At 34.9% G+C, this 27,239-nt stretch overlaps 2 long non-coding RNA genes and 2 other non-coding genes across 15 annotated transcripts; all 4 read right to left on the bottom strand.

Annotated features, from left to right (window-relative positions):
• Positions 1–9,641: 9,641 nt before the first annotated feature.
• On the bottom strand, positions 9,642–11,582 carry LOC133781809 (uncharacterized). The gene is made up of 2 exons (XR_009870286.1): positions 11,172–11,582; positions 9,642–10,926 (listed from the first exon to the last, which is right to left on the bottom strand). It is a non-coding gene; the product is annotated as an uncharacterized LOC133781809 (long non-coding RNA).
• Positions 11,269–11,371, bottom strand: LOC133787222 (U6 spliceosomal RNA). Its single transcript, XR_009872256.1, has one exon. It is a non-coding gene; the product is annotated as a U6 spliceosomal RNA (small nuclear RNA).
• Positions 11,583–22,038: 10,456 nt separating the features above from the next.
• On the bottom strand, positions 22,039–25,329 carry LOC133781806 (uncharacterized). Of its 12 annotated transcripts, none has more exons than XR_009870277.1 (7): positions 25,197–25,325; positions 24,863–24,927; positions 24,452–24,529; positions 23,418–23,774; positions 23,103–23,323; positions 22,700–22,747; positions 22,039–22,612 (listed from the first exon to the last, which is right to left on the bottom strand). It is a non-coding gene; the product is annotated as an uncharacterized LOC133781806 (long non-coding RNA). The 12 variants fall into 12 exon arrangements; XR_009870280.1 differs by having other exon boundaries at positions 24,452–24,506; XR_009870278.1 differs by having other exon boundaries at positions 24,452–24,506; positions 25,097–25,318.
• LOC133787221 (U6 spliceosomal RNA) lies at positions 25,185–25,287 on the bottom strand. The gene has a single exon (XR_009872255.1). It is a non-coding gene; the product is annotated as a U6 spliceosomal RNA (small nuclear RNA).
• Positions 25,330–27,239: the final 1,910 nt, after the last annotated feature.

Below are 27,239 nucleotides of genomic sequence, written 5' to 3'. Positions count from 1 at the left end.
TTAGTGTGTTTTAAGTTCAATCTGGGTACGTGTTTCATTTCATGATATTATATGATATTTTACTTGAGGATTTAATGTTTGAATATATATATATATAGCTAGCTAGAGAGGATATGTTCTAATGATATAATGTTTTTCTTTATATAATATGCACTGTAATTGTTATTACTGTGTTAATTAGTTTCAGACATGATCATCATCATCATCATGTATAATTAAATATATCCAGATCTTACAGTATATTGATATATTAATTCTTGATGAACTTATTTGTCTTTTTCATCTATTTTAAATTCTTCAGGCTTGATATATATATATATATAGTTGTTACTCATCAATATAAATAAATAAGTTGATATACCAAAATAAATTAATAAGTTATTATGTTTTTATTTTTACTTTTTTAAATCAGTTAAGGATTTATTATTTTGCAGAATATATGTATATATATATATTTGCAAATAAAGATTGGAATCAAAATCTTCAAATACTAATTAATTATTAGAGTCATCTATATATACTTGTAAATTAATAAATTTCTCATAATATATATATTTTTTATTTGTTAATAGCTAGTAATAATTAATATAAAATAAATATTTTAATGATTTATGTCTTCGAATAAAATGTATATATACGCAAAGCCTACTATGGTGCTTGGTTAATTATAATTCATTTAATTAATTATATATATTTATATAATATATAATTTTGTAATTTGACGATTGTGGAAAAATCAATAGGTTGGTCAAATGAAGAGTGAGAAATGTGTTTTCTGAAAACTAAAAGAAATTCTAAAATATGCTTATATATATACATATATATTTATATTTAGAAAACTCTCTTTGTTGTTAATTTATCTTTGTTATATGGGGTATATATAATATTGATCAAGAGTTATTTTGATTTCATATACTAATTAAGCATACCAGAAATTTACACCTCTTTCTTGTTCAAAGAATTTATTTAAAAATGGGGTTTAAATTTGTGTACATCTTAAGTTTTAATACAAACAAATTAATATATTAATTCCAAATCTAGACTTGTGTATATTTTGCTCTTTTTTCTTCTCAATCAACAAAATACACGAGACTCTGGTTAAGAGTTCTGAGAATTGATGACTACTTGTTTTAAACAGCTCATAATAAACAAGTCCACATTTGCTATTATTTATATATATAATTTGATTACACACAGAAATAACAACCTCTAATTACACTACAGTACAGTAGTTCTATTAAACAAACTAAATAATCATCCATGCACTTCATATATATGCTCTTCGATCGCCAAAAGTTGATTTTGGAAACTACACCCAAGTAAATAATAATAATAAGACTCACACAAAGATTCATTCATACACATATTCCTCTAAATGACAACCTCTAATCTTTTTCGTCTCATAGATCTAGACTAGCACATTGTTATTGAGTATATATTAATAAGGTTTAAATTGTTCTTTGTCAAAAAAAAAAAAAAGTTAAATTGTTGAATCCAAAGTTAAATGGCAACCTATGGCACTACAAGAATTGACAACATTAGCAGCGTAGGGACCTCCGCCGCTAATAAGTGTAACATCCACCGCTAATACGAATTAGCGGCGGTGACCCGCCGTTAATTACCCGCCCATAATTATTTGTCGCTATTAATGCTTACTAGCGGCGGACTGACACAACCGCCGCTGATATAATATTATTAGCGGTGGATCCCGCCGCTAATACCTTTGTCAGAGGCATTATAATATTGTTTTTATTATATTTTTTAAATTTTTTTTGAAATAAATTAATATTTATAAAATTTAATTATTTTTAAAAATAACTCATAATAAAATTTAACAAAATAAGCATTTAATTAATTTAAACATAACTAACATTAAAATTATTGTGAATAGTTTTAATATTTACCAACCTAGCTAATATCGCTATTGTCATTAAAAATAAATACAGTATTAATTCAATCCAAATACATAAACTAATAACTAAATAAAATCATTAAGATTAATATTGAAATTGTCCTCATCTTCAACATTTTGGTGATGCTGTGAGGGCGACGGCTGTGGATGTGGCTGTGGCTGTGGCGGTGAGGGCGACGGTTGTGGCTGTGGCGGTGAAGGAATATAAGGTGGTTGTGATGATCGTCCGAGCGTGAGGTCCCCAAATTGATCTCGAGGCTGTGGCTGCGACCCGCCCCCAAACTCAACATATCTCACATATGGCTGCTGCGACGAACCTCCAACCTCCCCATACCTAACATTAGGTAGCGGAGGCTGCATCGATCCTCCTTGAAAATTGGTAAAGCTAAAATATAGTGGAGGAGACTAGGAAGAGCGTCCAAAAATGTATTGGTTTTTATACTAAGGAGGATGTTGCGACGACACATGTGGCGGATACGGTGGATGAGGCTAGTACTGCTGCTGTGGCGGATACTGTGAAGGAGGCTGATACTGCTGCTGTGGCGGTGTATGAAGGTCAGGATTGGTAGTGTTACTCTGAGAAGACAAACCACCTTCGGATTGTGGTGGCAAGTACCACTGCAAAAAACTATCAAGTCAGCTCACTTCTTGCCAGTGAGGACTACTTATACAGTTGATCAGTATGTAGATCTTTATGTGAGAGAGATCGTGCGCCTCCATGGAGCACCTAGGTCGATCGTGTCAGATCGGGACCCTAATTTTACTTCCAAGTTCTGGGGGAGTTTGCAGAAGGCCATGTGGACACAGTTGAAGTTCAGTACAGCTTATCTTCCTCAGACAGATGGGCAATCTGAGAGGACGATCCAGATTTTGGAAGATATGCTGAGAGCATGTGTGCTGGACTTTGGTGGATCTTGGAGTAAGTATCTGCCTTTGATAGAATTCTCCTACAACAATAGTTATCAGTCTACCATTGGAGTTGCACCTTATGAGATGTTGTATGGTAGGAAATGCAGATCTCCCATTCATTGGGATGAGACAGGAGAAAGGAGATACTTAGGTCCTGAGGCAGTGTAGAGGACCAGTGAGGCCATTGAAAAGATTAGAGCTCGGATGCTTACTTCGCAGAGTAGGCAGAAGAGCTATGTAGATCCCAAGCACAGGAACGTGGAGTTCCAAGTGGGAGACTATGTCTTCCTTAGAGTCTCGCCATGGAAAGGGGTAAGAAGGTTTGGGAAGAAAGGCAAGCTGAGTCCTAGATTTGTAGGTCCATTTGAGATCCTGGAGAGGATTATTGGTCAGGTGGCTTACAAATTGGCTTTGCCTCCGACGTTGTCAGTTGTGCATAATGTATTTCATGTATCAGCTCTTCGGAGGTATGTATCTGATGTGAGCCATATTTTGAGTTATAAAGATCTGGAGCTTGAGCTAGATCTCTCCTTTGAGGAGCAGCTAGTTCAGATACTTGACAGAAAAGATAAGGTCCGCAAAAATAAGACGATGCCTTTGGCTAAGGTATTGTGGAGGAACATCAAGGTCGAGGAAGTGACCTGGGAGCTAGAGTCAGATATGCAGAGTCAGTATCCCGAGTTGTTCAGGTAAATTTCGAGGACGAAATTTCTATAAGGAAGGGATAGTTGTAATGCCCCGAATTCTCCGATGTGTTTTAATGGCGAGAATAGTAGGCTGGGAGGGTCATACTTGTTTAATTATGCCATTAATTGATAAAATGCATGTATATGTGAATTATATTATAATATGATGTTAAATGCATGCATACGGGTCCACATTTTAATTATAGGGGTGTGATGATAATTTGGCCCATTGAGGGTATAATTGTATAATTGTATGCTTGTCAGTGGTATGTTGTTGAGACCACATTATAATGTGGGTTTGTTCGAGCTCTTCGACATGAGACGTTCTTGGATTATTGATTAGCGGTCTAGTCATAACAAGTTTAAGTTCGGGGCTTGGGATGAGTCTCGGGGTGATTTTAATGATTAGAGCGTTACCGGGAATTAAAGGGTAACGGGATGTAAATTATTGGTGTTTGAGATTATCGAGAATAGCAGTAATTGGAGAGCGTTAATTATGATTAACGAGAAAGGTTGGAAAAAACAACTTTGCCCTTGGGAGCTTTTAGAAACCCTTAGTTGACCTAGAGGTATAATGGTCTTTTTACCCCTAGGATAGATATAAACTACCCCTGTGGCTGTGAAACAGGGGGAAAGTAGAGCAAGTTAGTTAAGCTTACCCGTACCTTCTCCTTCCTCCATTTCCTTTGTGATTTTTAAGCTCTTGTTGAGGATTCAAGCTTGGGAAGTAGACCTTTGGAGTTTGGGAGAGTGTTCCACCATTGAAGAGCATCACAACCTGAGTTTGAGGTAAGTTTCTAGCCACTAGTTTTCTGGTATGCTCTGTTTTGGTAATAGTTTTCAGGTTGTGATTTTGTTGTGGATAGTTGGAATTAATGGAAGTTTTGGTTGGGATTTAACTTGGGTTTTGATGAGGGAGTGTTATAGATCAAGTTTAGGGGTTGTATTGGATGTTTGAGTGGTGTTTGAGCTTGGTTTGAAAGGTTGGTTCCAAGGAAAAATCGCAAGGGAGGAAAAACCAGGGTATTGGCTGAACTGGGGGTTGGGCTGCGACATGACCAAGGAGGGACGCGGCCCTTAGTGGCATTTTGGCCAGAAATGGGTTTTTGGCTCGAGGATTCTAGCCTTTGGCCTCGAGATCGATCCTACTACCCGATTTAGTAAGATTCGATGTCTCGGAGGCTAGGTTTTGGTTTGGGAACCCTTTGTTATTCATTTTATTGATGGAATCCCATAATTGGTTATGACCAGATAACCGCTAAGGGACCAAAAGGTTGATCGTTCTCAGGGGTCGTTCTTATATTAATTCTCGCTCAAACCTGAGGTAAGAAAACTGCACCTTGTGTATATATGACATGCGTGATTGTTATTGAGGCATGTTGATTGATAAATGTGGACATGGATTGCCTATTAAATGCTAGCGAATGTTGTTTACTTGTATATGCACTGACTAGTCAGGGACACTGACCTAAGAGTCAGAAATGGCATAGTGTCATGAACGCAGGGCCAAATGAAGATTAGATCTAATTGATATCAACGTTGAATGGCTCTAAGGCATTAACGCTGGACCAACCCTAAGGTCGATGAACTTATAAGCGCTTGGCTAGTCTAAGACTAGTTACTAGAGCCAGGGCCTATGGCCTAGGTGACCGCTTGTCACATGGCTATTGTCACATGGCTAGGGAACGATGTTCCAAGGTTATGACTCTATGGTCATGAGGAAGGTTATGTTGGTGACTAGTCACCATGCACTTATCCTGTTTGAACTAATAAAAGTTCTCTTGTCTGTTAAGCCCCGGTGACCCTATCGTCACAAGGCTAAAGTGGGTTGTACCCAACTTAGTGACTTTTGCGACTGTCACCTATTTGTTTGGACTGATAGTCCTGAATGATTATTATGATCATTGTTGATATTATATCATGCTTTATTGTGTTTTCTTGCTGGGCCTTGGCTCATGGGTGCTATGTGGTGCAGGTAAAGGGAAAGAAAAGCTCACCCAACCCTGAGTGGAGAGCTTAGGTAGTGATGTGTACATATGCGGCCGCTTGACCACCACGACCAAGGAGTTCTCAGAGGAACTAGGGGGTTAGCCCTATTTTTGCCGCTTAGGCCGGCGAGTTTGTAATTTTGAAACAATAATGACCTTTTTGAGTTGTAAATAACTTGTAAAAGATTTTGTGGGCCCATGAACAGTTTTATGTACTTAATAAAATATATCATTTCCTTTTTATTGATTTTCCACCTTAGCCTGTTAATAGTACTTAGAGCACGTTTTTAACCAAAGGACTCGGGTAGCGGGTCAAATTTCCGGTTCACCGGTCACCGTAACTGTTCTGGGGTAACCGGGGTGTTACAGTTGAGTAACTAAGCATGCATCTAACAATTTCCAATAAAGTTCTGTTCCGGCGTTCCGCTACACCAGTTTGTTGCGGAGTACATGGGGCAGTAAGTTGTGATAAAATCCTAAGTTCAGTTAAATGATCTTGGAACTGCATATTCAAATATTCTCTACCCCTATCAGATCGCAAGATCTTTAACGTTTTACCTAATTGGTTCTGAGTCATTGCTAGGAATTCCTGAAACTTTGAAAATGTTTATGATTTCCTATGCATTAGGTAAAGACATGAGTATCTAGAGTAATCGTCAATAAAAGAGACGAAATACTCAAAACCACCCCTGACTTGTACATTCAAAGGTCCATAAACATCTTAATGCACAAGACCCAGTGGTTCTTTGGCCCTATCACCCTTTCTAGAGAATGGACGCTTAGTCAGTTTGCCTTCTAGACAAGATTATAAGACAGGTAATTCACCTAAGGTGAGTTCCATCAAAGGTCCGTCATTTGTAAGTCTTTGAATCCTATCATAGCCAATGTGACCTAGTCTCAAGTGCCATAAATACGTCATATTATCGTTATCGGTCTTTTGACGTTTATTGGTCTTAGGTTTAGCTACTTTGAATAAATCATTATTAAGGGCAAAGGGTTCGTTAGGTCGCATAATATAAAGACCGTTTTCCAAGCATGCAATACATAATTGTGATCCATTGAAAGAAATAGATATATTAAAACTTGTGAAAGTCATAAAAAATCGTTCTAATTGCAACATGGAAATTGAAATTAAATTTCTACTAAAATCCATAATAAAAGATACATCATTTAAAATTAAAAATTTATTTCCGAACTTCATACAAGCTCTTCCTCTAGCTTGGACCGCAATGAACGCTTCATTCCCAACTCTAAGCTTTAAGCCACCTTCGTCCACTTCCTCCCACGATTCAAGAAGCTGTAAAGAGTTACAAACATGGTTAGTAGATCCAGAATCAATAATCCAAATAGAGTTATCATTCTCTAAAACACATGTTTCCAAGATAAATAAACTATAATCATTACCTTTGTTTTTATCTGCTAGAAACTTGAGGCAATCCTGTTTCCAATGCCCCTTCCCTTTGTAGTAAAAATACTTACCTTTACCTTTCTTGTTTTTCTTGTTCTTCCCCTTAGGTGTCTATGCACTTGGTTATCTACTCGTCTTTGCAGACTTGGGGTTGGTGTTTTGTCCACCTTTCCTCTTGTTTCCAACTTTCGAAGACGAAGCTTGGTAAGCTTCAACCTTAGCCAGATCAGCAGCAACAACAGTAGTCTTATTTTCTCCTCCTTTACTAGGTCCACCCATGATAGGCTCAACAATCTGAAGTTCGTTCATGAGCTACGTTAGACCATAGTTGAGTTGATCACAAACATGCAGACACGATGCCATTCGAGCATTTACGGTGTCTTCACGTATGTGCAGAGACGGTGCTATCCAAGCATTTACGGTGCCATCACGAGCACTGACAGTGCCATCACGAACGTGCGGACATAGTGCTCGTTCTAGGGATTCCTCAATCATGACGAACTCAGAGTTGTCACCAATCAACTCTATGTTGATATTCTGCTTCCAATTAAGGAAGTTTTCTCCAGTGAGTTTCTCCATCGAAAGTTGAGAAAGGATGGGAGTAGCCACAGACAGTACTTAACTTAAAACTACAAATTATCAATAAAATATAAATCAATCACATTTGCTAAATAAAACTTCTATTCACACAAATTTCAAGAAATAGCACAACATATACCAAAAATATGTAAGATATAAGAAAAAAATACCAAAAACAATCATATCTCTATTTCTTTAAGTTTTTAACTAATATTATGATATCCTTGTCGCGGTTGGCAACAGTCAAAAATTGAGTGATAGTGTTTTTAGGTTTAGGTTTATAAAAGATTTATTTATGTTTTTATTAAATAATATTTATATTTATATAATTATATTTATGTTTTTTTTATATATAAATGTATATGATTATATTTTTATGAAAAGATATTGAGTATTATAATGTTAATGTTCGCCACATCAGCATTAATTTTAATTAAAAAAAGAAAATTTTAAATAAAATTGGTTGGAAAAATAAGCTCCAAAATCTAAAAATTTCCCCTCCATTATATTCGTAGGAAAAACTTGTTACCTACCAATATTATTGGTACAAAAAATATAATTCTAGAAAATTTTAATAATTACCAATATTTACCTACCAATAGTGCGGACAATTAAATTTTTGGTAGGTAAAAGTAACTTTACCTACCAATATATATATATGTAGGTAAGAAATTGGTAGGTAAATGTCAGATTTCTTCTAGTGTAAGCATTTAATATACAATCAATGTCCACATATACATCATTCAACATGCCTCATTTATAATCATACATGTCACATAAAGGGTGCAGTTTTCTTACCTCTGGTTTGTTAGGCTAGTTTTAGCCTACTTTTTTAAGTGTTTCGATCGTTGTTTTCTTCTTTGGTTTGCATGATTTTGGAGAGGATTTATGCTTGTTTTTCTTGATTTCAGGTTTATACATTGTAATTGGCCAATTGGAGTGAAAAGTGGAGATTTAGTGTTAAACCAGAGTCAAAAGCATGTTAACCTGAATTTCAAATTAGGGTCGCGGCGCTACTGATGGTGTCGTGGCGCTGGTATCCATTACATCCGTGGTGAGGTCAAAATTCCAAATTGTAAGTCAAGATCCCAGGAGGAAGTAGGGTAGCGGCACTAAGGTGTATTACAACCGCGGTGAGCCCCTTTACAGAAAGTTCGAAATTCTTCAATCGTGCTATAGCGCCACGACGCGGGAATTGGCCCTGCGGCGCTGCTGTCCATACGTGTCAAAATTTTTAAGGTTAATTTCGTCATTTTTTGGAGAAAAGGAGGAGGTTTTCGTTTTTAATGAGAAGAGTCACGATTTGGAGTTATTCAAACTTTTCTAACCCTAGAAAAAGGAGATTTGAGCATGCGTGGGCGGATCGTGACAATCCCAAACTAGTTTCTCTTCTTCTCTTTTTATTTTTCTGCTTTTGATTGTGTTTGTATGTGAATCAGTTAAGAACATGTTAATGGAGATTATGAGCTAAACTCAAATTTAGGGATTTTAATGGAGATTGTCTGAGATTATCTATGGATTAATGATATTTGTTTTTTTTTTCTTTCTTCTATTGATATGTGATTTATTCAAATTTATGTTCAATACATGTTTTAGATTGGCCATATTTTACATGATCTATGATTCTAATATGAAATTTGAAAAGTGAATATTAGAAATGCTCTAATTGAATAAACATAAGTTTTGATGCAAAACGAAAGTATTTGTGTAGCTTGTGTGGCTTTAGATTATTGCTTAATGCTGATTGCTTGTGTAATTTATCTAAGAGATGTAGTATTTTACCTTGCAATTTAGTACATTTATGTCTTAATAGGAATATTAGTAATTTTCTAATCTGCCATCACATTAGAAGAAGAAGGAAAATTATTTTGCATTATTGAAATAGATAATTGAAGCAATTGAAATTATTTTTCCCTAATTTTCATCTCTTGATTGAATATTGTTATTTGTCTAGTTTTATTTCCTTGCTTAGTTAAATTAGTCTCAAAACAAATTTTTATTTGCCAAATAAAACTATAGATTCAATTTAATTGGTAATTAGCTACAGTCCTTGTAGGAACGATCTCACTCACGTGAGTTATTACTTGGGAAACGATATGTATACTTGCGTGTTGAATTTTCGCAACATGGTTCGAGCGAGAAATAGTAAAAGAACAACCTTGAGAATGAACGACCTTTTGATTCCTTAGCGGTCATATAGTCATAACCAATTATAACCTTCATCAATGAAAATCAACCATACGTAGCATCAGATTCGCAGACTCTGATGACATGCTTTTCATCAATGTTCAGGAAAAGGAAAACCCTCTCTATCTGATCTGTCTAATCCTTAGCCCCGTGCATTACAATAACGAATCCAGGTAAAGATGCATTATTAAACACATGGGTGTGTGTTGTGTGTAAGAGCTCTCTGGTTCAAACCCCAGCTGGGCTAATTTTACAAATGGGAAGCAACAAACTATTTCTTATTAAAAAAAAAAGTCACCCAGGTGATGTGTTCTGTGGAAGTAAAGTGGGAAGAGTTTGAACCACCACACTGAGGAGACTTCTCCTCATCTGTGGAATAAATTCAGATATTGGGCAGCTACATGAGTATTGAATGTAAAGGAGTTTAAGGGTTTATTTTTTGCTGTTTTAGTTAGAAACTGTAGTTTTTTTATTGTAATTTTCTGGTTGTAAATTCTTTAGTCTGTTCTCAGACTTGCTTGTCAACATCTTGAATTGCTTCCATTACATCCTTAGCATCTGATAGCTTAAAGAGAAACAAGATACCAGTGAAATATAAGTCCATCAAACTAAAGATGAGAAAGGTTTAGAACTCCAACCATGAAAAGCAAAATTGACAAACTAAAGAAACTACGATACAAAAAATGATAAGATAAAATAAGCAGATACACAGTGATTCTCAATGAGAAAAAAAATTGACAAAAAAGTCCACACCATGAAAAGAAGCAGGAACAAGTAAAAATAATGCCTTTTACATTTCTCTAGCAACCAACGCAGCTACAAGTCTACAACTCACACAAAAAGCTTAAGTGAAAGTAATGGCATTAACTGAGACACATAAGAAGAATGACAATAAAAACAAAGAATGAAAAGGTGCAGAGGAGAAAAATAACCCCTTTGAATGCATTCATTTCTCCACATAATTACCAAATTGTTTACTGTGGAACCCATTTTGGTGAGACAAAACTTAGAGACTAGCATTTTAATCAATTCAACCTTCACAGAGGTGGGGACAATATCCTTCTCACTGAAGATGTCTAAACACATAAACACTCGATGCATAAAACTATGAATCTCCTCAGTGAACTTATTGTAATAAAAGCAACAAATAATTTTGGACACGAAAATATTCCGAGTCTTTCAAAAATCTTACCTCAATAGTTTAAGCGAAAGACTTCGAGACCATCATATTGGCTCAACAGCACAAGAGGATAACCACTGCAGCAAAAATATAATATGTACCCACAATTTAAAATTAAATTCCAAATCCAAAAAATAATTTAGTTTCTTTGGGAATTATCATCAAACACCTGGTATGCAACATTTTCATACGCAATTTCTCTTTCAGATATCAAAAAACTTGGCAGAAATAAAATCACAGAGATACCAAAATGAATAAAAAAAATGAAGCTTGAGAAGATGAAATCCTCAGATAACCAAAACTCAATCAGTCAGAATCTCACTTCCATTACTGAAGGAAAAAAAGTTGATGAAATCGGAGAGATTTGCAGAGGTGCTTGGGTGAATGAATCATAAGGAAAAACAGGACAGATTTGGAAAAAAAATTTGGACCATTTCTCGATTTGTGCGTGTCATCCTTGCGCAGGGGCCATGCTAATCTTCTCTGTATCGTTCCAATTTTATCGGATGTCCCCGAAGGGACGAGCATACGTCCTGACATTAGAGTATATAAACATATATAGCACTTGCCATATGAGCAATGTGGGACTCTTTGCATAATTGAGACTTGAGATTAGAGAGAAGTCCAGCCCACTGTGCCTCTTAGTCCACACACTTGACACTTCAGCTGCTAAAGATTTGGTCCTTTGTGAAAAAATAGTTACCCATTTTTAGTGTTAGTTAACTACAAAGCATATTTAATTAACTTATACCTATATTTATAAACATTTTCCAATCTGTGCTTACTCTAATGGACCTATATTCACTTTTCTTCAAACTAACCAAAGTCACAAGCTCTTCCCATCACTCAATTTGGTCTTAATTATTGTATTGTCTCTCTCTTTTGCAAAAAAAAAAAAAGCACTACTCTTTATACGCATGATGCCTATGCATATTGAATATTTAGATATATCATCATATTCAAGACTTTGTAAGCCTCTTAATCATGTATATATATGGAGTCAGACTAATAAATATATATATATGAATACTATAGCAAATGCACAAATCAAAGGATCTTACAAAATTGATAGTGAAAAATATATATTTATTGATTTTAATAGTCAAAATAAGTTAAGTTTAATTAATATTTTTATAGAATTAATATAATTTATTTTATAAATGAAAATATTTGATTATGATTTGATTTATTGTTATTTTGTAGGAATTAAAATTGCATTTTGGCATAAAGAAAAAAGAAATAATAAATAAAGAGTTAAATTTGAAAAACAATTGAAAAGTAGCATTCTTGAAGCCCAAAAATAGGCCAAGAATTCAGCCCAAAGACCTAGGCCTGTGTGACGACCCTAAGGTAGGGTATATCCGCCATATACTCATAATTCTAGGGTTTACGAGTATGTTAGACACTTGACCAAATGAATTTAAATAAAATGATACGAATAAATACAGAAAAATTTTAAACTTTTATATAAACTTATTAATAGAAATTATTACACGTATGAATACTTTAAATTTAATGTAGCCATATGAAAACTCTAAACCACTATTGCATTGTTACTGAGTCCGTGCTCCACAAGTTGCTCAACAGCTAAAGCCACACCTGGAAAAATGTTGGAATATAACATAATGAGCTAACGCTCAGTAAGTAAATCTCATGCATACACATGCAAATGAATGTCGTGAATTTGAAGTGCACATATACTAATATGCTGACTTATATACTTATGCATTTCATTTATTGCTCATGCACTTTCAAACTTTACTTTTATGATCTTTCTTTTAGTTTCACATTTTTATGGGCCCAATATCACTTGTGCACACTGTTTGATTCGGCCAATGCCTACAGGGCTTGTTACACATATCATATAGAATCTCATGGGTTCTCCTCCGGCTAGCCATCATCGCAGCTAGACTCATCATAACACTCATTTCATCATTGCCATAGTTGCCACACTTATTACACATATGGAGGAGAAAGATGGGAACATGGCAAACATATCTGAATGGTCAACTCTGACCTAGCCCACACTAGTGGGCAGCCACTATAAGCCTTATAAACCTCCGTCTTCTTTACTGAACTTACTTAATTGCTTCATCAAAACAGTGGCACCCTTTTTAAACATCTTACTATCACTTTGCTTAAGCCTTGTGTCATTAAAATGTTTAACTTTACATAAGACTTTTCAAGGCATTTCATAATTTTTCTCATATTCATATGCATGGTCTTATATCACATAATAATGTATCACATAACTATACATGTCATGCATACATGTAGATGCTGAAATGCCAATGTTCATGTTCATGATTCATGTTTGATGGTATTAAATCAAGGCATTGTATCACATCTCATATAACTCAAAACATCTTTAGTCATAATACATGAAGCTTTGGGTTGGTGGCGTTGTTATACCTTAACGTAGAGCTATGACTCAGGTCTAAGGTTTCCAGCCTAAAAACTTAAATGCTTCATATATCATAACATATAACAAAATCATGAACATAAAAGTAATCCACATATTCATCAACATAAGAATACATACTTGCATATAATTCATATCAATCTTAACCAAGTAAGACATCTTTCACATATCACAAAAGTCATCAATTACATATCACACAACACCATTATGATATTCATATAACCATTGTTCACATACTTATCATATGCATTGTGACAGTCAAAATCCTATGATCCGTAAGGGGAAAGACCGGGTAAGCTGTGCAATCCCACACCACCTGGGGAAGGTCAAGTGTGATGATTCTAAGACTGTGTAGGTATGAGACTACACAGTTGAAGAGGGCTTAAATGGATTGATGTGTACTACCTATATCAACAAGATGCATCTTCTTTTTGGTAGCCCATCACTTGAGAACTCCAAAGTTAAGCGTGCTTGACCTGGGGTAATTTAGGGATGGGTGACCTCCTGGGAAGTTTTCCTAGGAAGCGTGCGAGTGAGGACAAAGCACGCTGGAAAGACTCGTGTTGGTTTGTAGGGCCAGTCGTCATTCCAGAAAGCAGCCATAGTGACGTGGGGCGTCACAAATGATATTAGAGCCTTGACCCAGCCGGAAGTGTGACCGACGGGGACGTCGAGCCCGTAAGGGGGGGTGATTGTGACAGTCAGAATCCTGTGATCCGTAAGGGGAAAGACCGGGTAAGTTGTGCAATCCCACACCGCCTAGGGAAGGTCAAGTGTGATGATTCTAAGACTGTGTAGGTATGAGACTATGATCGACCCAAAACGGGTATGTTTTAAATATTTATACTCGCAAGCACACGAATCGTATTTATAGAATAGTTTTCGTGTAAGCACGAGATCGAACCCAAAGGAGTTGTCTAAAATAAAAAAGAAAACTATTTTAAACCAAAATTAATAAATTCTAACCTAGCTCCAAAGATTGATGCAAATTTGTAACAATAAAAATAAAATAAAATACAATAGTATAGACATTAAAGACAATATATATAAATAAATAAAAGACAATATATATAAATATAAATTAATAATAGAAATGAAGATGATAAAATAAGATTATTAAGGATTACAATCCACAAAATATAAGTTCAATAATAGTTATAAGTACATTGATTCCCAAGTTTTAGTGATAGTTAAAATAAATCAAATTATCATTTTCTAAATAGATTTATAATTTTAAGCACAAATTACTTCTAAAAAGATAGGATTTTTCTTCACTTTTCAAAATTATAATTTCAAAGCATTTAGTGTAAATCAATCTAATGAAATAACAAATAAATCAATGAATCTTATTTATAAAGCAAAACATAATATTTTTGTTCTAAGCATGGATGTGTACAATTTAATGACAAATATTACACAAAGAATATTATGTTTTAGCACTAATGAAGAACAAAGTGTAAATATGTGCTAACAATCCAAAATACCTGATATTTAAGATGAAAGAAGATATTTGAAGAAGAAAATTCCATGAACTTTGTTGCACAAAATGGGAAATCAATATACAAAATAAATACTATCTAGTTACAAAATTGTTTCATCATCACCTTAATAATCTTAAAAAGATTAGAAACACATAACTAGAATAGCAAATACAAACTAAAAATTACAAACATAAATAGGAAAATTTGGAGGATGAACCCCCAAATTGTTCCTCTAAAAATACATAGAAAATAACCAAAAAGAAGAAGAAGAAGAAGAGAATTGAGAAGTTTTGAATGTGTAGAAATTATGGTATAGTAACCCCCCCCCCCCCCTCCCCAAAAAAAAAAAATGGACACCCTAACTCCCTTATTTATAGCCAACAAAATAGGAATTAAAATAATTAAATTGATTAAATTAATTTAATTAATTATAATATGGCAAATATGGGTAAATTATAGGGTATAATAATTATGTTTTGGGGTAAAATGTGTAGAAAGTGGGGTAAAAAGTGGTATTTTTAGACATAAGGGGACAATGGTTGTAATGCCCCAAATTTCATAATAAGGTTTAGGACCTTGATTAGGAGGCCGGGAGGGCCATAATTGATTTAATATGTTATAAAATGAACATATGCATGTTAATGTGAATTATATTATTATATGATGATAAATGCATGCGTATGGGAGTATTTAAAATGATAAGGGCATTTTGGTAATTTGGCCTATTGGGTGCATATCGTAATTTGTGAATGAGATTTAATTATTATGGAGATATATTCGAGCTATTCGACATGAGACGGTCATATATAATGGATTAGCGGTTTTGTCATAACGGGGTCAATTTTGGGGTAATAGAAATGTTTATTTGGTGATAGATTGGGAATATTTGAGATCAGGGTGAAATTCTGGGAGTTTTGACTATAGTGTCCCCGGGGGTGTTTTCGGGACCCCGAGCACTAGGTTTTATTTGAGGTTACTTAAGCTTGAAGTAGCTTGTCAGATAAGAACGTACGTTAGAAACCTCTCGTTTTCTCTCAAGGACGGTCCGTTTTACCGTTTGAGCGTTTTCGAAGATATCTTGAGTTCTAGGAGTCGGAATCAAGCGAGGGTCGAGGCATAGCGATCCTAGGAAAGAATAGAAGCTTCTTAGCCGAAGGATTTGACGGAAAACAACCCAATCAAAGGTAATTGAAGTTTAAGTTTTGAGTTATTTCGAGTTTCTAAGCTTTGAATTGATTTTGTGAATCGTTGAGTTTTCGGTTTGTTTGAACCTTGGGTTTTGAGGGTTTTGAGGTATTGGGAAGCTTGGGAACTTTGTTTTGATGATTGGGGAATGTTTAGGTGTGTTTTTGAGGACTTTGAAGTGTTGAAAACACGTTGGAGAATGGTTCTGGGTTGGGCGTCGCGGCCCTGTTCTTGGGCGCCGCGGCCCTAGCTCGAGTTAGCAGGTGGCCCTTCTGTTTCGCTGGGCGCCGCGGCCCTTGTGTGGGGCGCCGCGGCGCTTGCCTCTGGAAATTCTGGGGGCCGCGGCCCAAGGTGCTAGGGCCGCAGCCCTTGCCCTGTTTTCACCCCGTTTGCTTGTTTTGACCCCGGGAACTTAGCTACGGGCCTCGGGAGTGTCCCTACTACTTGGATTAGTTTGGATTGATCTCTTGGAGGCTAGATATTGGTTTGGAAACCTTTGGGTTATCATGTTATTGATGGTGTTCTACGTTTGGTTATGATTAGGTGACCGCTAAGGGCTTAAAGGTTGACCGTTCTCAAGGGTCGTTCTTATATTGGTTCTAGCTCGGATTTGAGGTAAGAAAACTGCACCCTGTGTATATGTGACATGCATGGCTATTATGATGCATGTTGGTTGATTACTGGGTATGACATGCGTGGTTATTCTTGATGCATGTAGGCTGACTATTAAACGTGACATGCATGGCTGTTATTGGTGCATGTGGGATTGTTGAATATATTGCATATGATGCATAAGAAACATGTGATTAGGACATGCTTGTATACTGGGTGTGATATCGTTCAGAGCTTGAGCCTCTGTGTTAATGCATAGTCCTAATTGTACTAATATCTGTTAAGTAAGCATGCTGAATACCTTGTTTATGGATATTGGACATGTGATATATGTTTGGTGGCATGGCTTACCTGTGTATGGCGCTGACTTATTAGTCAGAATCGACAATGGTGTCAGATCCGTCTGTGAAGCTGTGACTTATTAGTTAAGTTCACCATGGGCTGAGCACTGGTCGTGTTTTATCGACCTAAGGGTCAGAGGTGGCAGTGCGTTGTGAACGCCGGGCCAAATAAAGATTAGATCTAATCGAGGTCGGCATTGAATGACTCATATGGGGTATTAGTGCTGGACCGACCGGAAGGTCAATGAGAACTATAAGCGCTTGCCTGGTCTACGACCAGATGACTATAGCCAAGGTATTGACCCCGGTGACCGTTTGTCACATGGCTAAGGGACGTTGTCCATAGTTTCGACTCTAGAGTCGTGAGGAAGGTTATGTTGGTGACTAATCACCTTGCACCTGCCCTAAACAAGCTTAAGTCGAGAATTACGCATTGAATGACTCATATGGGGTATTAATGCTAGACCGACCCAAAGGGTCGAAGAACTTATAAGCGCTTGCCTGGTCTACGACCAGATGACTATAGCCAAGGTATTGACCCCGGTGACCGTTTGTCACATGGCTAAGGGACGTTGTCCATAGCTTCGACTCTAGAGTCGTGAGGAAGGTTATGTTGGTGACTAATCACCTTGCACCTGTCCTAATCAAACTTATGAAAGGATCATGTATCAGTTAAGCCCTGGTGACCCTATTGTCACATGGCTTGAAGGAGCGATGCTCATTACTGTGACTTTTGGCTATTGTCACCTATTTGCTTGGACTGATAGTCCTGAATGATTATTATGATCGTTGTTGATATTATATCATGCTTTATTGTGTTTTCTTGCTGGGCTTCGGCTCACGGGTGCTACGTGGTGCAGGTAAAAGCAAGAGGAAGCTGGACCATCCTTGAGTTGGAGAGCTTAGGTGATGATGTGTACATATGCAGCTGCTCGTCCGCCACGGCCGAGGTTTAAAGTGGAACTAGGGTTGAACCCTGATTTGCCGCTTAGAACGGCCTGTTGTAAATATTTTCTGTAATAGACTCTGAAATTATATTTTTGGGATCTCAATGTATATATTAAACGTTCTAGTGAAACGTTACATCTTAACCAAAAATGTTTAGACCCTAAACCGCTAATCATTAGGGTTGTGCAGAAATTTTTACAACCCGCCTAACCCGAATAATCCGCCCAAACCAACCCGAAAAAACCGCCAAAATACGCAACCCGAATAAACCGACCAAAATTTAAACCGCCCAATTGTTTCATTGGGCGGGTTGAAAATATAACCCAACCCGCCCAATATAACCTAACCCGCCCAATTAAGCATTATATATATATAAATTAATTAAGTTTTGTTTTATTTTTTTACTATAAATTTAAAATATTGTTTTAAGTTAAAAAAGATAAACTTCACACTATTAGTATTAGTATTTAAAAGAAAAAAATTACAAAAATAAAAAAAATAAAAAAAAATTTGTTTGGGCGGGTTGACCCGCCCAACCCGACCCTCGCCCAACCCGCCCCAAAAAATCCCATTTCGGTTTGGGCTGGTTAACCCGACCAACCCGCCCAAATTATTGGACGGTTTAAAAAAAAAAATTCTTAATTGGGCAAGTTACGGGTCATTTTTGCTAACCCGATTATGACATTGGACGGGTAAAAATACCTTGTAACCCGACCAACCCGCCCAATGCTCACCCCTACTAATCATACTTAGTTACACGTTTTGGCCAAATGACTCGATTAGCGAGTTTAGCACTGTTTACAAGGCACACCGTAACGGTCCCTGGAGTTTGGGGCGTTACAATGGTGCTTTTGGACAATTTATGGGCTCAAGATAAATAAAAGGCTGGTTTTGGGGTTTGTTGGCTGGCTGAGGCAGGCATTTGGGACAGCTTGGGTGAAGGAAGCTTCATTGATGCTGGCAGGTTTGTGGCAGTGTGATTAGTGGTGAAAAATACATATTTATTGATTTTAATAGTCAAAATAAATTAAGTTTTAATTAATATTTTCATGGAATTAATATGATTTATTTTATAAATAAAAATATTTGATTATGATTTAATTTATTATTATTTTGTAGGATTTAAAGTGTATTTTGACACTTGGAAACAAAGAAAAAAAAAAGCAAGAAGAGAAGAATTAGAACTGAAAATATAGTGGAATTGTGGCATTTTTGAGAAAACAGGCCCAAAAGAGCCCAAGCCCGCATATATTTTGCTCCACCTCCAGCTGCCAAGTGGCGGTCTCACAGCGCGCCATGTGTCCCGAGACATTTCTCCTCTTGCATTGACTAGTCAAACCAGCCTCATCCTTTCCCGTGTGACCCACGTCGTGCCTTCAACCAAGTCAGCACCTCACTCCATTTCTTCCCTTCAATTGTTCCTTCCAGCATCCAACGAAACGAAGGCCCAAAGAGCCCAGCAGGCCCAGCTCTCCCAAGGCCTCCAACAGCCATTCACACCCAGCGTAGCCTCCAAGCCCAGCACCTTGCATCAATTCTCCAACAGCCTCTCACGCCTAAACCCCAAATGAAGGCCCAATTCATCCCAGCCAGCCGCCTACGTGTCACACTCTCATTGGCTGGGAGTGGGTCACAACCCACTTCTGCCATAGCCACCTTCAACCCATATTTTGTGGGTATTGGGCCTTGCAAAATTACCATTTTGAGCTTTAAAGCTCATATTTTTTGGTGCTTTTGAAAATGGGCATTTTGACCATACACCAAAATAACTAGGTTAATATTAATAATAAGATTTGATTTTTCAAAATCATATTTTATTATTAATATTTCAGATTTATTTTGTAAACCCCAAATTATTGTTTAATTTCTTTTTAGTCATTTTCTCCCTCTATAAATGGGGACTCTTCTTTCACAATTTCAATGTAATTTTTAGGTAGCAAAACTCTACCAAATTTTAGTCTCATTTCTCATATTTTCTCTCTAGAATTTCATGAGAATGTCTAGCATAATAGGTTAGGATGATCCTATATGCACCATGACTTTGTTTGGTATTTTTGATTCACCATGTGCTTTCCTTCATCTCTATGTCTTCATCTTGTTATCTATATTTATGTTTACTAATAGTATATAGATTTTGTCAGACACTTTCTATGTATTATCAAATAAGTGAAAATAATATAGATAATATCTTTATCATTTTCTCCATCTCATTCATATATATTTACTTTTGTTAAAATCTATATAGAATTAGTCATGCTCTTTCTATGTATGATATAAATAGTGAAAGTAATATTTGTGTTAGGTTTTATGTCCAATCTTTTATTGCATTATTGTCAATAGTATAATGCCATTTTTAGATTTCTCATAAGATTTATCTCATCTTTCCATGGTAAAGAATAGTAATCACTTGAATACATTTTTGTGAAACATATTTGTGCTTCAATGTTAAATCTTCCAAATAAATAGTTGGGATGTGAACTACCTATTTGTGTAATTTTTATGAATCAAAGAACCAAATAAATAAGTATGCATATTGGTGACTCTTGATCCTTCCTACTTGTTACCTATTGTTACATCACAATTTAGTTTATCTTTATTTCTAATCTTTAAATCTCAAAAACAACAAAAATATCACTTGTTCTATTTTCCTCATATTATTTATCTCTAAACTTTATTTATTGATTAACTTTATTTCTTTGCCTCCTTGTGGAATCGACCGCCCGATCTATACTACAACCACCGCTTAATGGATGCACGTTTTGGGCGTTAAACAATTATTAATATTTCAGATTTATTTTGTAAACCCTATTTTGTTGTTTAATTTTTTTTTTGTCATTTTCTCCCTCTATAAATAGAGACTCTCATTTCACATTTTCTATGTAATTTTTAGGTAGCAAAACTCTACCAAATTTTAGTCTCATTTCTCATATTTTCTCTAGAATTTCATGAGAATGACTAGCATAATAGGCTAACCTTCTTAGGAAGGTTAGAATGATCATATATGCACTATGACTTTGTTTAGTATTTTTGATTCATCATGTGCTTAAAGTTTATATATTTGAGTGATTTATTTTCTTTCATCTTTATTTCTTCATCTTGTTATCTATATTTATGTTTACAAATATTATATAGATTTTGTAAGTACTTTTTATGTATTATCAAATTAATGAAAATAATATAGATAATATATTTATCATTTTCTCCATCTCATTCATATATATTTACTTTTGTTAAAATGTATATAGAATTAGTCATGCTCTTTCTATGTATTTTATAAATAGGTAGTTTATAAATAGTAAAAGTAATATTTATGTTAGATTTAATGTCCAATCTTTTATTGCATTATTGCCAATGATATATTGTCATTTTTAGATTTCTCAAGCACAATGTTAAATTAACTTGGTGACTCTTAATTCTTCTTACTTGTTAGCCCCCCTTTTTTTGATCCATTTCTTTAGTCTTTAGGGAGCCAAAGCTTGACTTTACTAATAAAATAAGGCTCGCGCAGGGGCACTCACGTTTTTTGGCTGAGCCGTATCTTGCTGGGTGGGACCGAGAGAAAGAAAGGACGGAGGGCAACCATGCATGGTACTTCTCGTGTCTCCGAGGGACAGTTGAACGAGCGATTCATGAATGCTGCCGGGTTGGACGAACCAATAACTCGAACGCGTTCGGTCTGTTTTTTGAGCAAGAATCACAATCACACTACATTACTTTTCTATGTACAATTTCAAAATACAACAAAAACATCACTTTTCGATGTACAATTTCAAATTTTTTCTATGTATCATTATAAATAAAGGATACCTAAATAATAATTTGTAAAAATGAGGGTACCACATAACTTTAACTCAATTATGTCCTTTACAATTAGAAGAACGCACAAACACAAAGAGTCAGGGATTTCTGGGAGAAAAGATTTGAAATGTATAATTTGGTAACGACAGTGCTTTCAGTTTGTCAGCGATGTGGGATGCAGGATTGTTTAGACTAAAGCAAATTCACTTCATTAGATATTTAAAGCATGCAATTTTGCTTTGAAACTCATTATTAAGAAAATGATTACTAGAGTACCACAAAAATAAAATAATATAATTACTAGAGAATTTCCAAGGTTATGCAACGCATAATTTAATTACCTACAATAATATTAATTAAAAGTCTAAACAGTCATGTAAAATATGAATAAAAAGGAAAAGAAAAAGAAAAAAGAAAAATGCATGCATACAAAGGTTTTGAAGCTATATAAACAATGTTTCAAATAAGAATAGGAAGGCCATAGCAAGAGACCTCTACAGAAAGATAAATACATGGAATTCAATACTCCAAGATGCTCTTTTCTTCAGTTTGAAAATATAAATCAGAGAATGAGACAGATTGGTATTTCACATCTCAAAAATGCTTTATGAATCATCCATTTTCTTTTTTCTTTTTCAAAGGTACTAACTACTATTGTGGATTGCCCCAAAGCACTTGGACAATCTCCTCGGCTCTTGATTGAATGCCCTTGATATAATTGGTAAGAATTCTCTGCTGGTAAGAACCACCCTCCTGAGAGAGCCATAACGAAGAATTTAAGGTCGACATTAAACGAAAAAGAAAGAAAAATGATTAAGGAATAACCGGAGATATAATAGTCCAAGTAGTGCTCGCTGTACGAATCAAAGTCCGTTCAATTCTTTTCTTAATGACTGCATAGAGTTCATCAGGTGAAATTTCGCCTTTATCAACTGTCATTCCGTCAATCAAAATCATGTCCATACTTCCTCAGGAGCTGCAAGGCATTGAAGATTTTCCAGTGAGAGGGAGCAAAAGGTTGCTTGCCCGAATATTAACTATCTTTTAAAGAGAGATTGCAGACCTTTGATTATGGTCTCAAGGAACTCTTCAGCCTTCAAAATCTTCCCACCTACAACAGAGAAGTTTGTTCTTCTAAGCATGTTGAATTATAAGTTAAAGTAACAATGATTAATCATTTGCCAAAACAATCAAAAAACAAAAACAAAAATATAGTACACTACAACTTTAACAGCTGATCGGTTGGGAGGTTGCCTCATGTCACATACTAGAGGTCCAAGCTAAATATTCATACTAATAAAATGAACGGTCTTGCAACTTCTAGAAATAACTTGCTTACCTTAATATTACCTATCTTTCGAACCATATTTTTATAACTTAAATACCGAAATGCTAAGGGATTGTTCAAAAGTTTAACCTGCTTGAAACAGAATGTAACTTTAGGATATATGGTGGTTCATCATTACCTGTGTGGCCATTAGAAGAGCTGCCAGTTAGAGACTTTGGAGAAGCTCCTTCTATAACAGTGGTATTATAAAAAAATTCAAGGGATATCTCTTATGCTATTGCCTTGCAATCCTCGTTTGATAGAAGCAGAGTTTGGGAAGCTAAACCATGATGTATCTATTGCTTCTGAAAGCAACGAGCAGCTGCTTCATCAAAGACTACAGATGCTTCATTGCAGCACCTAAAACAATCAGAAAATGAGCCCAAGTAAACATGTATTGTAGAGAAGGATCATTAGACAGACATAATCAGACAGCCAAGAATAGAGTAGCTACCCATTTTAGAGAACGTATGAGACCAAAAGTTGAAGAAGAAATCCAATGAAAAGCATCTCTAGTCTCGTAATTGTGGGCATGTAATAAGAAATGGTGTCAACCAAAAAGTGAGTGCTCATATATAGGATATAACGTATCCGTCTAGTAGTCCATGTAAATGTTTGTTATTTAAAAATGAAGCATACCATGCCAATAATAATGAATGAAAGGAAAGGAAAGGAGTCTAAACCTCAACTAATATTAGTTTCGACACAGATAGAGAGTAGCATCGGATTCTCATACTCTGATGACATGCTTTTCACCACTGTTCAGGAAAAGGAAAACCCTCTCAATCTGATCTGTCTAATCCTTAGCCCCCTGCATTACAATAATGAATCCAGGTAAAGATGCATTATTAACCACATGGGTGTGTTGTGTGTAAGAGCTCTGTGGTTCAAACCCCAGCTGGGCTAATTTTACTAATGGGAAGCAACAAACTATTTCTTATTAAAAAAAAAAGACACCAAAGTGATGTGTTCTGTGGAAGAAAAGTGGGGAGACTTTGAACCACCATACTGAGGAGACTTCTCCTCATCTGTGGAATAAATTCAGATATTGGGCAGCTACATGAGTATTGAATGTAAAGGAGTTTAAGGGTTTATTTTTTGCTGATATAGTTAGAAACTGCAGTTTTTTTTTTTTTTTTTTTTATGGTAATATTCTGGTTTGTAGCTGTTTAAGAGTTTTTCTGGTTGTAAATTCTTTAGTCTGTTCTCAGACTCGCTTGTCAACATCTTTAATTGCTTCCATTACATCCTTAGCATCTGACAGCTTAAAGAGAAACAAGATACCAGTGAAATATAAGTCTATCAAACTAAAGATGAGAAAGGTTTAGAACTCCAACCATGAAAAGCAAAGTTGACAAACTAAAGAAACTATGATACAAAAAATGATAAGATAAAATGAAGCAGACACACAGTAATTCTCAATGAGTGAAAAAAATTGACAAAAAAGTCCACAACATGAAAAGAAGCAGGAACAAGTAAAAATAATACCTTTTACATTTCTAGCAACCAACGCAGCTACAAGTCTACAACTCACACAGAAAGCCTAAGTGGAAGTAATGGCATTAACTGAGACACACATAAGAAGAAAGACAATAAAAACAAAGAATGAAAAGGTGCAGAGGAGAAAAATAACCCCTTTGAATGCATTCATTTTTCCACATAATTACCAAATTGTTTACTGTGGAACCCATTTGAGTGAGACAAAACTTAGAGACTAGCACTTTAATCAACTCAACCTCTACAGAGGTAGGGACAGTATTCTTCTCATTGAAGATGTCTAAACATATAAACACTCGACACATAAAAGTAAAACTATGAATCTCCTCAGTGAACTTATTGTAATAAAAGCAACATAAAATTTTGGACACGAAAATATTCCGAGTCTTTCAAAAAACTTACCTCAATAGTTTAAGCAAAAGACTTCAACGCCATCATATTGGCTCAACAGCACAAGAGGAAAACCACTGCAGCAAAAATACAATATGTACCCACAATTTAAAATTAAATTCCAAATCCAAAAAATAATTTAGTTTCTTTGGGAATTATCATCAAACGCCTGGTATGCAACATTTTCATATGCATTTTCTTTTTAAGATATCAAAAAACATAGCAGAAGTGAAATCACTGAGATACGAAAATGAATAAAAGCTGAAGCTTGAGAAGATGAAATCTTCAGATGACCAAAACTCAATCGTAAGGAAAAACAGGATAGAATTGTCAAAAAAATTTGGACCATTTCTCGATTTGTGCGTGTCATCCTTGCGCAGGGGCCATGCTAATCTTCTCTGTATCGTTCCAATTTTATCGGATGTCCCCGAAGGGACAAGCTTACCTTCTGACATTAGAGTATATAAAACTATATAATAATTGTTGTCTGAGCAATGTGGGACTCTTGGCAAAATTATAGTGTGGACCGAACTTTGCATAATTGAGAGAGAAGCCCAGCCCACTGTGCATCTTAGTCCACACACTTCAGCTGCTAAAGATTTGGCATTTTGTGAAAAAATATGAGATAAGTTGATAACTACCCAATTCTAGTGTTACAATAATGTGTAATTCATAATTTGGGGACAAGATTTTAAATAGCCATTAATTAATGTGAAAATTACATTTTATATGGGTTTTTCAATAAAGTTATAAAAAATATGGTTTTTTTTTATAAGTATTATTTTATGACTTTTTAAAACTTGTATTCTCTTTTATGGAATTTTTTTTGTGGAAATTAGATCTGGTACCCATTTTAAATGATTCACTTTAATTTTTACCCACTATTTTTAACTCTTATTTTAGTATCCGAATTTTCAATTAATATACCCATTCAATTACATGTTTTTTTTCTTCTCTTTAAACACGCTACAATTAGAATGCATTTCCAATTTAACTATAATATGACATATATAATACACATTACAACAACACTTAGAACCATGTGCTCAAATAAGGGTAATTTGGGAAGTCTCGTGATAATAATGGGTAAAGTTCAACTAAATATATTTAGTGTCTAATTTTAGTTAACTACTCCTAAAAATGGGTAGTTCTCAACTTTTCCCATATTTTTGTAAAAAAATCATTATTATGCCATATTTTTGTAATAAATCATTATTATGCCATATTTTTTTCCCATAATCTGATTTATTTTATTAAATTTGTCCATACAAACCAAAAAAAATGTAATTACCATATTTTTTGCATATTAATAACTAAAAAGCCATATTTATGAAAAAATCCCTTAATTAATTTATACCCATATTTATAATACATTTCCCAGTCTGCCTTACTCTAAGAGCAACTCCAATAGGAGTTGTTTGGAGAATTACTTGTCAGTAGTGGGATAGGTAGAAAAGGTGGAGGAGATTGTTTTAAAAGAAAATTGGCAACAGTGGCAATGTTGCTTTCATATTTTTTTTAAAAAAATTTATTCTTTGTTTTGATTGGTTTGATTTATTAAAAAAATTATGATAAGACAACTTAAGCCACCTAACCCTTTGTTTGTTAGGAAAGAAAATTAGGAGGAAAGAAAGTTTTGGAGAGAAAATTGGAGAGAAGCAAAAGTGAAAGTTGTTTGGTAGAAGAAAAAATGTGGAGGGAAAGAAAAGTGAGAGGAAAAAAAAAGGTGGGACCCACAACAAATATTTCCTCTCCAAATTGGAGAGAAAACTAGAGAGAAAATTCTTAATAATTTTATTTGACTAAAATAACCTTGTGTTACTCCAATATTTTTTCTATTTCCTTTTTAATAAATTAATTCTTTAAAAATATTTTTTTATTTTATTTATACATAAATATCATTACTACTATCAATATAAACATCCTATTTATATTTATTTCATTAATTTGTTCACAATACTTTTTTTTTAACTTTGTAAGTTAAAATCATTCATTTATGTTTTATCTTCATATTTTTATATACACTAAAAAATAATATATATATATATATATTTAGCTTTTTATATTTGCTTGTTTATTTATTTTTAGTCTAAATTTTATAATATAAGTTATTTATATGTTTTATTTCAAGAATATGAAAGAAAAGAAAGAAACAAAAATAGAAAAGGGTAGACATACTTATTTATTTTTTTATAAAAAATCTAATTTTTAATAATAGACACGATAATTTATAATACTTTGTGTTAACCGAGATTTTCGGTAACTATATTAATAAATATTATTTAAGGGTAATTGTAATGAAAGTAGAAGATTAACACGGGGTGTTTACGTGGTTGGGGCGTTAACTAGCCTTAGTCCACGAGTCTGTAGTATTAGAGCTTGAAAAACT

This window comes from Humulus lupulus, chromosome 6, assembly GCF_963169125.1.
Source record: "Humulus lupulus chromosome 6, drHumLupu1.1, whole genome shotgun sequence".
NCBI classification, from domain to species: Eukaryota; Viridiplantae; Streptophyta; class Magnoliopsida; order Rosales; family Cannabaceae; genus Humulus; species Humulus lupulus.
Note: the sequence above shows the minus strand (reverse complement) of the source record. Positions and strands in the feature narration are given on the sequence as shown.